The 14,795-nt window shown below is 37.4% G+C and overlaps 1 protein-coding gene across 2 annotated transcripts in view; it reads left to right on the top strand.

The window, feature by feature from the left end:
• zgc:113227 (uncharacterized protein LOC541506 homolog) overlaps positions 1-14,795 on the top strand; it is an 88,793-nt gene that overhangs the window by 43,226 nt on the left and 30,772 nt on the right. The window contains exon 3 of one of the 2 annotated variants that reach the window (XR_007898571.1): positions 2,721-2,809. The exons of the other annotated variant lie outside the window; for it this stretch is intronic. The gene's annotated coding sequence lies outside the window, so the exon portion shown is untranslated. Of the gene's footprint in view, positions 1-2,720; positions 2,810-14,795 lie in introns of those variants that run through there. 2 annotated transcript variants of the gene reach the window in all.

The following is a 14,795-nucleotide window of genomic DNA, read 5'->3' as shown; positions in this document are numbered from 1 at the left end:
TCAACCAAGATGCCGTCAATATGAGTCTGCATACAGAAAGAAAGTTGAACAGCTGGCCATCTGGTACAGTCAAAACAACCTAGAGCTGAACATGCTTAAAACAGTGGAGATGGCAGTGGACTTTATGAGGAACACCCCAACATTACCCATGCTCACCATTCTGAACAGCACTGTGGCAGCAGTGGAGTCATTCAGGTTCCTGGGCACTACCATCTCACAGGACCTGAAGTGGGAGACCCATCTAGACTCAATTTTGAAAACAGAGGTTTAACTTCCTTCGTCAGTTGAGGAAGTTCAACCTGCCACAGGCACTGCTGATACAGTTCTACTCAGCGGTCATTGAGTCTGTCCTCTGCACTTCTACAACTGTCTGGTTTGGTTCAGCTACCAAGTCAGACATCAGAAGACTTCAAAAGGATAGTTAGGACTGCTGAGAGGATTATTGGTGCTCCACTACCCACCCTGCTAGAACTGTACACATCCAGAGTGGTGAAAAGGGCTGGTAAAATCACTCTTGACCCCATTCAACCAGCACACTTTCTTTTCGAACTGTTGCCCTCTGGCTGGTGCTACAGAGCACTGAGCACCAGAACAGCCAGGCACAGGAACAGTTTTTTCCCTCTGGCCATCCACCTCATGAACAGTTAAAACTGCCCCCAAATTCTTGTGCAATATTCAATCCATCCATTCCTACTTATATCCATATTTCATTTATATTCTTTAACATATCCTACCTCTTCTTCAATGCATTACATCACCTGCACATAACAGTATATCTGTATATAAATTAAATATTCGAACAACATTATTGCTCTATTGTATATTTCTCTTTTTTCATCTGTTATATCTTATTTTTTATTTTTATGTCACTTTGTGTATATATATTTATGTTTGTATGTATGTATATATGTTGCATTCTCTTGCACTGGAAGCTTCTGTCACCATGACAAATTCCTTGTGTGTGTAAGCATACTTGGCAATAAAGCTCATTCTGATTCTGATTCTGATTTGCTGTCACACTCTCAGCAGCTGTAATCAAAAACCCCTCGCAGCTATGGTAATTCGTTTTTTTTTTTTATTTTATTTTTTTTACTAATTCTAGAATAATATAACAGTAAGCATAATGTTATCAATTTACCCTCAATATTTAAAATATATATAATATTTTAAAAAAAAAAAGTAAGGAGGAAATGCATCATCACAGTTTGTGAAAAAGGTCTAGTGCCATATGAAGAAAAAAAAATGAATGGGATTTTTACTCCTAGATCCAGACTATTGTTTCCATTCAGTCCTTTAGGCAGCCTTGCAAAATCCAGACAAATGTAAATAATTTGTTGATTTATGAGTGATTGAGGGGGTCCCTGGTAGGGGGAAGGAGGACTGTTGTTTACATGGGGGCTTTAGCCAATAGGTGGCAGTACGTACTTGTTTAGATGTGAACTGTATATGAAAGCTACAATATATAGTGATAAGATCTAAAGGGAAATCCTTTACCTTTACTTCTATGCAAAGCGTTAATATTCCAGATAGTCCAATATACCAGTAAGATTCTAGAAGGTCTATTAAATCTAAGAAATTATTTTTTTATTCATAGCACTCCAGCTATGAACAAATCTACAATCAACAAATCCATTATTGCTTGACTCCATGACAAGAGAGGATGAAGTTGAAAAAAAAAAAAAAAAAAATATATATATATATATATATATATATATATATATATATATATATATATATATATATATATATATATATATATATATATATATATATATATATATATATATATATGTTTTATCAATATCTTTACAATGCACTTGTAATAGAATAGATCTCCATGGACATTTGTGAAAAGTTGTGTTCATTAAACATGACCGTTTACATTATGTTGTATTTGAGTAAATGAGTGGAAGAATTTGGATTTAGAGAAGGAGCAAGGCCTTAAAAACACATACACAGACAATTATTTATGTTATTGACACTGGGAGAGGTAGTTAAAAGGTGATTTAGGGAACCAAGCAAGTCCTGTGACAGTGCTGATATGAGCAGAGCCGAACATAAGACGAGTTAGATTGGAATGGAACCAGGGCCAGAAATTTAGGGGGGCTTGCGGCAATAATGCCACCAAAAATGCCCCCGAAATTCAAAATGTGGGGGCAAAAAATGCCTTTGTAATGAATAATTCTGTTTTTTATTCATAACATCTGATATAGTTCTTAATGTTCTACTACAGTCTTAGTTATACATATTCTGGCTTGAAATCTGAATTGATGTACAGTACTTAAGGTAAGACGAGAATAAATTCTTAAATACATTTTTAATAAAGTATTTAACATAAATGGATGAGGCATATATTTGTTTTAAATGATTAAAAGAAAATGCACCAAAAAAATCTAATCCAGGGGGCAAATATTGCCCCATAATGTAAGTTATTTTCTGATACTGACTGGAATGGAATCCATAGTAGTAAGCAATTCTGATTAGTGAATTCTCTGGAATACTTGAGTTTAATATGTACATAATCCCTTACATACCACCTCAAAATCATGACATATGGCATCCATATATCATATCATTTTTGCTGCATCATTCACATTATGTGTTTCTGCTTAGACACAAAAAAACAGAAGAAAAACAAATTGCAGGAAACTCATGGCATCTGCATAAATGGATTGTTCTGATTCTCACATTTCCTTTTTCATCTGCCTTTTAAACACCAGATGATAGATGTCTATGAAGTGTGGATTCTTGGCTCCTTTTCATTTTGGCAATGACTCCAGACCATGAGCAAGAACCAAAATAATGTGGCACTGAAATGAAGATCAATCCAGTAGGAAACACTGCCACTGCCAGAGGGAGAGACAAGGTCACAGGCCAGTATCATATTATACAGACACAGAATCACAATATTTTCCAGTAGGGCCACATTTAATCAAGAAAAGTCAACTATAGCAGAGAAAAAAAAAAAATATTTTTACATTTTCTGAAGAAAATGTGAATGGTGCTTGCCTGTGCAAAACTTGCCGCCATATTGCTAGGGTGTTGTGTGTGGTTGCCGGGGTGTTTTGAGGTGTTTGCAAGGGTGTTCTCTGTGGTTGTTGGTTAGCCCTGGTCAAAAGAGCCCACCCTCAAGTCTTTATGATATTCTAATAATTACATGGCTTGAGTCCCTCCATCAATTTAAAGAGATAGTTCAGTGATAGTTGTATTTATCTTTTGGTGCATTTGTGTGCTGATTCTGGATGTCTCAACTGAGTGGAGAACATGAGATTACCTCTGTATCATGGCAACGTGAATATGTCACGAAAGACCGCATGATCTCCACCCTCTCGTGAAGCTTACCAGAAGCGATGATTTAGAGTTAAAAGTACTTAAATTATTATCTTTTTCACACCAAAAGCGATCATATAACTTTAGAAAACATTAATTTAACCACTGGAGTCGTATCGATGATGTTTATGCTGACTGTCTGTGATTTTTGGAGCTTCAAATATTAGATCACCATCCACTCGCATTTTAAGGACCTAATGAGCTAAAATATTTTTCACATTTTCTTCAAATGTGGTGTGTATGACTTTCTTTCTTCACCAGAACACATTGGGATAGCATGAGGGTGAGTAAATAATGAGAGAATTGTCATTTTTGGGTGAACTATCCCTTTAATGCTGCGTTCCTTTCAAAGTCAGATGTGGGATATTCCTACTTGATATCTCCGATCTCCGACTATAAAGGCATTCAACTGCCAGATGTTCAGAAGATAACGTGTAAGGAAACAAAACTGCAATGCTCCCATTAGCTTAGCAGGTATTCGACTGTCACCAGAGACGTCTCCCAGCAGCCCAATTGATAAACAATGCTGCAATGCTAGCAATTGTGCTACATGTTAACGATTACCAAAAGAGTGTATAATTTTCCATGTTTTGAACACCTGTCTCAGCAAACGTTTGTTAAACAAGCTTTAATATCATGTAATGGAGAAACTTTTACTCATTGATCGATATTATTTAATAAAAGTGAATAACTTCACGCACCTGCGTGATTTCCGCTCAAGTTTCCAGGTTGAAAGTCTGACTTCAAGTGACGTTTCGTTGCACTTGTCCTATTGGGAAGTTGTAATTTCCAACTTTCCAAGCTAAATGGAATGCAGCATTTTTTTTTACCCTTATTAAAATTTACCAGATGAAAGACGTAAGTCTGATTGCATAGAAAACTATTAGCACACATTTTGTCAACAAACCACATAAATTGAGGTCCATAAAATTACACAACAAAATTTAAAGCTGAAGTGTGTAGTTTCTTCGCCACTAGCGAAATCGAACTGAATTGCAAACATAAACATTGTTTTCATTTGGGTTTGGAACAACATGAGGGTGAGTAAATGAAAACTGTTTTTAATATGTGCGTGAACTAACCCTTTAATCAGCCAAAGTGGATGCGGTTATCAACAATGATTTCAAAATGGCCAAATACTGTCAGATTAATCGACTTGGCCAATATAATCAGTCTAACTAATCTGAAACTCACATATGCTTTCAAAACATGTAAGATACAGGCCTCATTAGTGGAATGATATCGTGCAGTCACCTTGGATGAAAGCGTATTTTGGCAGAGAATAGCAGTCTATAGCACTGATCTGAACTAGCATCCTGTCCCTGTTGACTTCTGTGCAGTTTGTCTGGCTCGTGTTGCTGATTAGCCAGGAGCGAGAGGGAGACAGAAGCACAGATGGCTAACTGTGATATATTTGAGCTGCATGGCAGAGTCTGTCTTCAGTGTCCTGGGTCAACGATCTCTCAGTTTCTCTCTCTTTCTGCCCCCCTCCCATTTCTTCCCTGTCTCTGTATCTTCCAACTTATCCAATGTCAGGACAGCACATGACTGTTTATATGACTTCATATGGGTATTTATGCATTGTGACCGTGATTTTACCAAGTATTTAGGACCAGCCTTTTTGTTGGTCCAAAATAGAGATAGGGCGATAATTGGTTTGACTGATATTTTTTAAAGGTTCTTTAATTTATTTATTTTTTGCTACGTTTAAGGAGTTTACATGACCACACACGTTGTTGGCTTACTGAGCATAATTGGAGGAAGGTTGTGCATGTAAGATCAGATGTCTGGGAAGTGTCCTTCCACCAACTTGCCTGTTTCAACTCAACTTTGTAACAAATTTCATGATTTCTTTAGCACTATGATTGGCAATGTTCATAAACACATTCTCACCACTCCTTCTGTCTCTTCTCTCAGTCTGTCCTGTTTTCCTGGCAGCCCTCTCTCAAATTTCTCTCTACTTGACCATGTTTCTCTAGGTATCACGTATGAAAGCTTCCACTTGCATAGCTGATCCTCTACCGACTAGTTTATTTAAATCATGTTTTGCCTCTTTGTGTCCTGTGGTCTTGAGTATAATAAATGACTCCTTGCACACTGGTGTTGTGCCAGTAGCATTTAAAATTGTACCTAAAAAGGCTGACATGGACTTGGACAATTTTAACAACTTTCGCCCCATCTCTAACCTTCCTTTCCTTGCAAAAATCTTAGAACGAGTTGTTGCCTCTTAATTACACAATCACTTCACTGTTAACAATCTTTTTGAGCCCCATCAATCCGGCTTCCGTAAACTCCACAGTACAGAAACAGCTTTAGTTAAGGTCACTAATGACTTGTTAATAGCTTCTGACTCTGGTTCTCTTTCTATTCTAATCCTTCTTGATCTCAGAGCCACTTTTGACACTGTTGATTACACTGTTTTACTCACCCATCTTGAACTGTCTTTGGTGTCTCAGCGACTGCTTTAAACTGGTTTAGATCTTATCTCTCAGATCGTAGACAGTTTGTCTCCCTGGGTGGCTGTAGGTCAGAGATTGGTTCAGTTCACTTTGGTGTCCCTCAGGGTACAATTTTGGGCCCCTTACTTTTTTAGTATTTACATTTTTACTCTTGGTCTGCTCTTAAGATCACTCTTAATTATCATTTTTACGCAGACGACACACAGATTTATATTAATTCTAAACCTGGTGATAATGTGGCAGTCACATTTCTTTCACATTGTATTTCTGAGATAAATATATGGATGACTCAAAATTTTGTTTGTCTTAACAGTAACAAGACTGAAGTTATACTCATTGGCTCTCCTCACCAGCTTCGTAAAGCTGGCTCTTTAACTCTAAACGTGAATGGCTCTGCTTTGGAATTTCAAACAAAACTAAAAAATCTAGGAGTTATATTTGATGCGAGTTTGTCATTTGATCCACATGTGCAGAATACTGTTAAAACATCCTTTTTCATCTCAGAAACTTTGCAAGACTACACCCTATGTTATCTTTCTCTGTGGCTGAAAAGCTGATCAATACTTTTGTTTTTTCTCGCATTGATTATTGCAATGAGCTCCTTAATGGTGTCTCTAAATCTACACTAAAATAATTGCAATATGTGTAAACTAGAATCCTGACTAGCTCCGGGACATTTGATCACATCACTCCTATCTTGGAGTCCCTGTCAGGTTTCGTGTTGATTTTAAAATTCTCATGCTTACATACAAGCACTGGCGTAGAATTGGGGGAGACGGAGGGCACATGTCCCCCACAATGCTGTGAAGGGGGTGATGGCTGTGATGGCTGTGATGGCTGTGAATCTGTCATATTGAGACAAAAAACTGAAGTCCCCCCTCCATTGTATGAGTTGGTATCGTTCAACAAGTCAGCGGTGTCACATTGTACCTGTTACTTTTCTCAGCACTGGCCAGGATGCATGAACTCACAGTTGTTTATTATTATAGTTTTTATTATTATTATTTTATTTTTTTAACCCCCTTTCTCCCCAATTTGGAATGCCCAATTCCCACTACTTAGTAGGTCCTCGTAGTGGCGCGGTTACTCACCTCAATCCGGGTGGCAGAGGACAAGTCTCAGTTGCCTCCGCTTCTGAGACTGTCAATCTGCGCATCTTATCACGTGGCTCGTTGTGCATGATACCGCGGAGACTCCCAGCATGTGGAGGCTCATTCTACTCTCCGCGATAACTTACAACGCGCCCCATTGAGAGCGAGAACCACTATTCGCGAACACGAGGAGGTTACCCCATGTGACTCTACCCTCCCTAGCAACCAGCCCAATTTGGTTGCTTAGGAGACCTGGCTGGAGTCACTCAGCACACCCTGGATTCGAACTCGCGACTCCAAAGGTGGTAATCAACGTCAGTACTCGCTGAGATATAAAAATGCTTTTATAGATAATGCTGAGGTGGAAGATCGTAGGCATTCACAGGCATGAATCCTTGCAATAGACCTTTTTCACAGACTGTGATGATGCGTTTCCAGCTTCTTTAGCAGCGTAAATCTCTCTTTTTTTTTTTTTACGATTATAAAATATGCTTTGTGTTATATTACCCTGGAATTAGTTTTAAAAAACGAATTACCACAGCTGCGAGGGGGTTTCTATTACAGCTGCTGAGAGAGTGACAGTAAATTTGCCATCTTCTCCCATCTGACTGTCTTAATCCACCACTTTCTATTTTTTCCTCGTCTGGAAAGTCATTCAAACATAATAGTGGATTTTTTATTTTGATCTTAGAGCAAATGGGTAAGTGAAAATAATATTTGCTGTGATCTCCCATTCACTCCCATTCACCGCTGTCGAAGTTTACCCTGCAAACGTTTACATACGTGTTCCAAAACCCGGAATGTGAAAAAAGTCTATTATCAGTTTTTATTAAAAATAACTATCCAGTGTAAAATGTCTCCAATTGGATATAAAGTGTTCTTAGATTTAAATGCGGATGAATGTAGGATTCGGTTTTGAAGGGTTAAGCGCCCCCTGCTGGAATAAAAAACCCAAGACAATCAGTGGTTGGCAACATGCAATTTCAGTCTGTAGGTCTGTTACCCACACAAAACTTTAGTGTGTTAGAAAACATGAAATACATCACATGAGTCATATGTGGAGTCAGTGAAGGTGTTAAAGGCATCCATAGAAATGATCAGTTGTTTTTCATGGTGAGGAAAGCAGACAGGCATTTCAGATGAGCAGGTAAGAATTGTAATTTTCTGAAAGGGTAAATTTTTTTCTGAAACATTAACCCTAATGCGTTTTCTGAATGTTTGATATGATAAAGTGTATAAATATTTAAGAGTATGCATTGAATTAGGGATGATGGGATTATCCAGTTTTACGATTAACTGCGATTAAAAATATCCCGGTTAATTTAACCATAAGAATTGCTAATCCATGGTTAAAAACCGTGAAATGCTTTATAAATATATAATAATAAAAGAGTTTTTCGTAAGATTTTGTAAGTCTAAATGGGAGGGTAATGGAGCAGTGGCTACATGGTGCTTTAATGGCCAGGTGTAACTTTCAGTTCACGTGAAACTGAAGCTTAAACACACGAATTCCAAAATATAACAGAGGATTTCGATCTATCGACTTATATCAATCAAATAAGTGACTTAATTCAGCTGTTTGGCAGCATTTTAAAAAAAATCATTGAAGATGACATATGTAAAACAAGCAGACAGAGGTCAGAAACAGAAATTGCATCGTCCTCATTATTTAAAGCATTGCTTCTGTACAAATTCACCGCATTCAACAATAAATGCCAATTTTAGTCATGATCAGACTTTAAATTGCCTGCTGTAAGCAATGTTCCCATTATTAAGCATAGTCCACAGGGTTATTTGTAAGGTGTTATGGTTGCTGATTCTTTATGTTGGGGTGTCTGACATAACAATGGATTGCTTTAATAAACTGATGCAGAAGAAAAAACTGTTTAATGCCGTGAACTACTTGTTGTGCACCCACAATAATCTTTCATTTACGCACTTTTGAAGCACTCTGTTTACACTTAAGCACATCACTGAGCTCGGGATGCGCATAAGCGGTGTTGTGCCCTAGATTGGAGCGTCTCTTATTACCTGCTGTATGTGTGTGGGGGTGTGTGTGTGTGGGTGGGGGGGGGGTTTACGAGGACATTTTTTTAGGTTACAAACTGGTAATGACAAGAGTATTATGCTATTAATGTGGTTTATGAGGACATTTCTAGTGTCCCCATAATTCAAATCACTTAAAAAAACATACTAAATTATATATATATATATATATATATATATATATATATATATATATATATATATATATATATATATATACAGTATTTTTTTTTTTTTTTGAAAATGTAAAAATGCAGAATGTTTTTTGTGAGGGTTAGGTTTAGGGTTAGGGTTAGGGGATAGAATCTATAGTTCATACAGTATAAAAATCATTATGTCTATGGAGAGTCACCAATGTGTGTGTATATATAAATTTTCTTATTATAGGGCTTCCCTTAGTGTCCACATATTCCCAATAAAATACGTCCACTTAGACGTTTAAACAATTGTTTTATGAAATGCATTTTCTGCATCAGTGCTGTGCAAATGTGCAAATAATTGTAAAACTGGTTAACTCAGACGGTAATCTAACTGTCAAAAACTCACACTGCAGCATCCCTACATTGAATATACTTTTTTATTTATCTGTGCATTAATTTGAACTGTTATTATGCATTGTGTAATGTGTTGTAATGAAACATTATGACCGTATCTATCCGATTTTGTGTACTGCTTGTTTACATTCACTGAAGACACGACTCGTATTTGATATCTGTTTACATTAATCTCCCACCCAAACTCGAGTGATTCCACTGCTGATCGCTTTCACTTATGAGTGCCACGGTTCACCCTCGGGTTTTGAATGGCCTTGTGCTATTTAATATTTTCAAAAGTAGGAAAAATTGCACACGATTAATTAGGCAAAAAAAAAAAAAGACTAAAGCAACTGTTCACTGCTGCCATGGTAAGCATGGCTTTAATGATTTCAACATCGGTTAGGCAAATGTGGCTAAAGCCCTATTCGGACAGGATTAGTTTTCTGGACATATGTCCGTATAGTAATTATTACTGCGGACATCTGTAATATTTACCATCAATTTGCATGCACGGGATAAGCAATGTTTTTAAAAATGTGCTTATTAATTACGCAGGACATATTAAACATGATCATATACTGTATCTGTGATTATAAGAAGAAACAGATTGGACTATCTGGCTAAATACAACAGAACTGGTGACATTAACAAGCCTGTAATCTTGTATTACACTCTTGAATTAAAAATATGGACAATCACTTCACATTATGTAATTTTATGTTCCGAAATGATTTTTGCTTTTACACGTGTTCAATAATGTCCGATTTGTGTCAGATGTGAGAAAGAATCAGATTTTTTGTGACAGTGTAAACACAGAAACTGCAATCTACAAGGCCAATATATTCTTCCTCTCATTTGATTCAGATTATTACAGGAATAGTTCACCAAAACAATACTGCATGCTGTCAGGAGAATTTTTGAAGAATGGTTTCTTTTGTGTTCCTTTATTGTAACTTTTTTCATTTTGTGCAATTTTCCAGCTTAGTCTCATAGAAACCTGTTATTAAAGCTTTTTACGTGGCTCGTTGTACATATCGCAGCAGTTTCCTGGTGAAATGAACACTAGAGGCACTACAACAGCAATTACTTTTATTCCCTTTCACTCAAATCACGAGTAAAATGGCGGATTATCAGTTTGTAAACACGTAATTTTTGCCCTGTTCCTCACACAATGCAGTCTTGACATCTAAACACTTCTATTATAGCACAGGATTTATAAGATGATGCATTTTAACATTTGCATTACATAACCAACTACATTTATAAGCTTGTTCAAGCACGATCAAATTGTGTGGCAGCTCAGCTGATAGAGTGTTGCACTTGAGTCCTGAAGAGCATGCCAGTCGGCATGCCAGCCGAAATTGTCATAGAAGCACCACAAAATGACGTGGTTGCTTCAGCAATTACGTTTTTCACAAACACTATCAGTTAGGTTTAGATTTAACATGGGTAGGGAGGAAGGATTTGTTGATTTAAAACTCTATTAACCTTAAAAACTGAATTTGTTTGGGGAAAAAAAATAACTAGCTTTTAGCACCACACAGTGGACATTTCACTTAGGAACTCCTGCTACACATATTGAACCACATAATATCATTTCGCAAATAAAGTGGTGTCCAAAAATATTGGCACCCTTGGTAAATATGAGCAAAGAAGGCTGTGAAAAATATGTCTTTATTGTTTATACTTTTGATCTTTCATTTAAAATATTCACAAAAAACTAACCTCTAATGGACATCAAACAATTGCAAACACAACACAAGTTCTCTCAAATGACTTCGTGACCACAGACGTCAGAGCCACGGGTCTGTAGTAATTAAGTCCTTTGATCTTGGGTTTCTTTGAGATGGGGATGATTGTGGAGCGTTTGAAGCAGCAGGGAACTTCACACTGCTCCAATGATCTGTTGAAGATCTGTGTGAAGATGGGGGCCAACTGGTCAGCATAGGGTTTTAGACAAGTGGGTGAAACACTGTCTGGGCCCTGTGCTTTTCTTGTCTTCTGTTTCTGGAAGACCGGCACACATGTTCTTCACAGATCTTAAATGCAGGTAGAGTAGCAGGAGAGGTGAGGAGGGGGCTTGCAGGAGGTGTAAATGTTTGTGTGCTGTGAAGGTCAGAGCGGGTGTGGGGTGTATGGGCTTTTCAAATCTACAGTAAAACACATTTAGGTCACCAGCCAATTGTTGATTCCCTACAGTGTTGGGGGATGGTGTCTTGTAGTTGGTAAAGTCTTTCAGGCCTCTCCACACTGATGCAGGGTCGTTTTTCAGCAAAACTGTTTTTCAGCTTTTCAGAATAGCTTATTTTATCCACTCTGATCTCCTTTGTCAGTCTGTTTTTGGCCTGATTATACAAGATTTAATTAAATTTTTTGAGCAACTCTTTAACCTTATAACGCCGCACGTATCATATTTGATACAATACTTTCTAAAGCCTCTACATCATTACGATGTGTATGAGATGTCTACTGTCTCCTGGTGAAAGTTTCCATGCTCTTCTTGAAATAGAAGTTTCCAAAATAGCTACCTTCATGTTTTGATGCACTCATCTTTTTTATGTGAAGTCTTTGCTGATTTTGATAAAGTAAAATTAACAATAATGTTTATATTGTTACTGATATTTCAAGTTACTGATATTTCATTAGTATTTACTGAATCCAAGCAACATGTGCTAAAAATGTCATTATTTTGTAGAAAAAAAGGTCTAAAAGAAAATTGGCCCCTGGGCCCTTGCTAGTCATAATCCGCCCCTGCATGTATGATAACAGCGAGCGCTTCAGTATGAAAGCAGGCAAATCCCAGGTATTTTAGGTGAATTAAAAACCCCGGTTTGACTTTTTTAAGGGCACTCCAAAGCAAACAGACATGTTGTCACCCCAAAACAAGCAAATATTACAGATTTTCATACTTACATTACAACTTGTGGACAGTTTTGCCACTTCCTTTGGTGATCGTTGCGCTTCACTGATAGACTGAACACAGGTGAATGCTCTGACATCGCGATCCGCGTATATCTTCTCCCTCGTAACGAATATTATCCATAACGAGCTAATCAAACATTAAACATGATTGTCTCTAGAGGGCAAAATGTACCATATCCACAGGTCAGAGACGGTAAAACGGCGGTGTATAGTCCTGTCAGTCATTGATGCTCTGTGGCAGTTTGGGCATACCAAGATGGCCGCTCGAACACTTCCAGTGGCTTCACCTCCTGCTGGCAGTTTACCGTTGCATCAGCGATCCAGTTCTATATATATATATATCAGTGGAACTAACCCTTTAATACTTACATATTCCTAGTTATACCTTTAAAGACTCTAATGCTTTAAATCATAATGGATCATAATGTATTTTATGGATTATACTGTGAATTACAAAGCATTCTGAATACATTTATTATGCATTAAACTAACTCTATAATGCATTGTATATATACACTTCATAGAAAGAATTACCAAACTGTCTTCTCTAGAGAAAAATAATTCTTCTGTGAATGCAGGCACATGCTGCTATCGTGGGGGATGTGCAGTGTGTAACATTATCCTGCCGACTGAGAATGAATGCAGGTGTATGAAGCTGCATCAATCGCACATAAATTCAGCTCTTTCACACACTGCTCCTAAAGCCCAACATTCTTGATGGAGGGAGAGATGAACAAAGATGCAAATGTGCTTATTGAGCAATCAGAGAGGGAAGGACAGGTGAAGAAGCCAGGTGACCATCAATCACTGCCTCTCAAGAAGGACAATGAGACCCTGCCCCCTTCAATTCTAGAAGCTCTTGGGACCACTGACAATGATTTGCACACTCTTCACAAACAAGCCTCAGCCATATTGACTAGCATCTTTTGTTCCATTTTGCACTGAAATGTTTAAATGACTAAGTGAGCAACACCTTACAGAGAGAAACAAGTAACAGGAAAATCAATTGCAGGGTGTTAGAATGTGTTTGTTCATAACTGAAGAAAGTACCCTGACACCACAGTGTTCAAACCAAATTAATTGGTTGGAGACGCTTATCTTAGAGCAATTATAATGCTGTGTGATGTACATGACACATCCTATAATATAATATGCATGTTAAATTAATTATAGTATAATGTTTTTAGTTTATTCATTGCCATTTTCACTTTTCCACTTAAAATGCATTACAGAATTCTTACTTTAATTAAATTCTTAATTAATGTAATAAGTCTTAGGAACATTTTGTTAGCAACAATAAAAAAACATTAAAATAATGATGCAATTTTGCATTGAACATTGAAAGCAAAATAATTGCAAGGGCAGACCTCTGAAGCAAACTGAGTTTTGAGGACACAAGACTTTTGCTAAATCGTTGTACGTATCACAGCAGTTTCCTGATGAAATGAACTTTTTTTTCCCCCCTTTCACACAAATTACAAGTAAAACGGTAGATTATCAGTTCATAAACACTTACTTTTTACCCTGTTCCTCACACAATGCTACAGTATCTTATGACATTTAAACACTTTTACTATACACGTTTGCGCTTCATAGCTAAATACGTTTACTGGCTTGTCCGATCGCAAGCAAATTGCGCAGTAGCTCAAGTTGCACTTGTGATGCAAAGGACAAGGGTACAAGTCCTGAAGAGCATGATGAGTCGATACGTGAGGCGAAAGTGTCATAGAAGCACCACAAAATGCGCTTGTGTCAGCAACTGCGTTTTTCATGTCCCATTTGTTTTTTCGGACACTTTTGGTTAGGTTTAGATTTAAGGTTTATGGTAGTGGAGGTAGGGAGGTTTAAAATGTAACAGAGCATTAAAGGGTTAGTTCACCCAAAAATGAAAATTCTCTTATCATTTACTCACCCTCATGATATCCCAGGTGTGTATCCCAGCAGAACACATTTGAAGAAAAATAGAAAAATATCTTAGCTCACTAGGTCCTTAAACTGTGGATGGTGGACTGTATCAGTTTGTTTACTCACAATGGTGTTTTTGTGTGCTTATCCTGGATGTCTCAACCAAGAGAAGAACATGAGATTATGTCCATAACATGCCAACGCGAATACATCATACGAAAGACCACGTGAACTCGGTGCTCTCGTGAAGCTGACCGGAAGCGATGGCTTATAGATAAAAAGTACTTAAATATTGATCCTTTTCACACCAAAAGTGTCTGTGCCGCTTTAGAAGACATTAATTTAACCACTGGAGTCATATGGATGCCGTTTGCTGACTATCTGTTCTTTTTGGAGCTTCAAATGTCTGATCACCATCCACTTGGATTTTAAGGACCTTCAGAGCTGAGATATTTTTCTGTTTTTCTTCAAATGTGTTCTGCTGAAGAAAGAAAGTCATACACCTG

This window comes from Myxocyprinus asiaticus, chromosome 12 (assembly GCF_019703515.2).
Source record: "Myxocyprinus asiaticus isolate MX2 ecotype Aquarium Trade chromosome 12, UBuf_Myxa_2, whole genome shotgun sequence".
Lineage (NCBI taxonomy): Eukaryota > Metazoa > Chordata > Actinopteri > Cypriniformes > Catostomidae > Myxocyprinus > Myxocyprinus asiaticus.
Note: the sequence above shows the minus strand (reverse complement) of the source record. Positions and strands in the feature narration are given on the sequence as shown.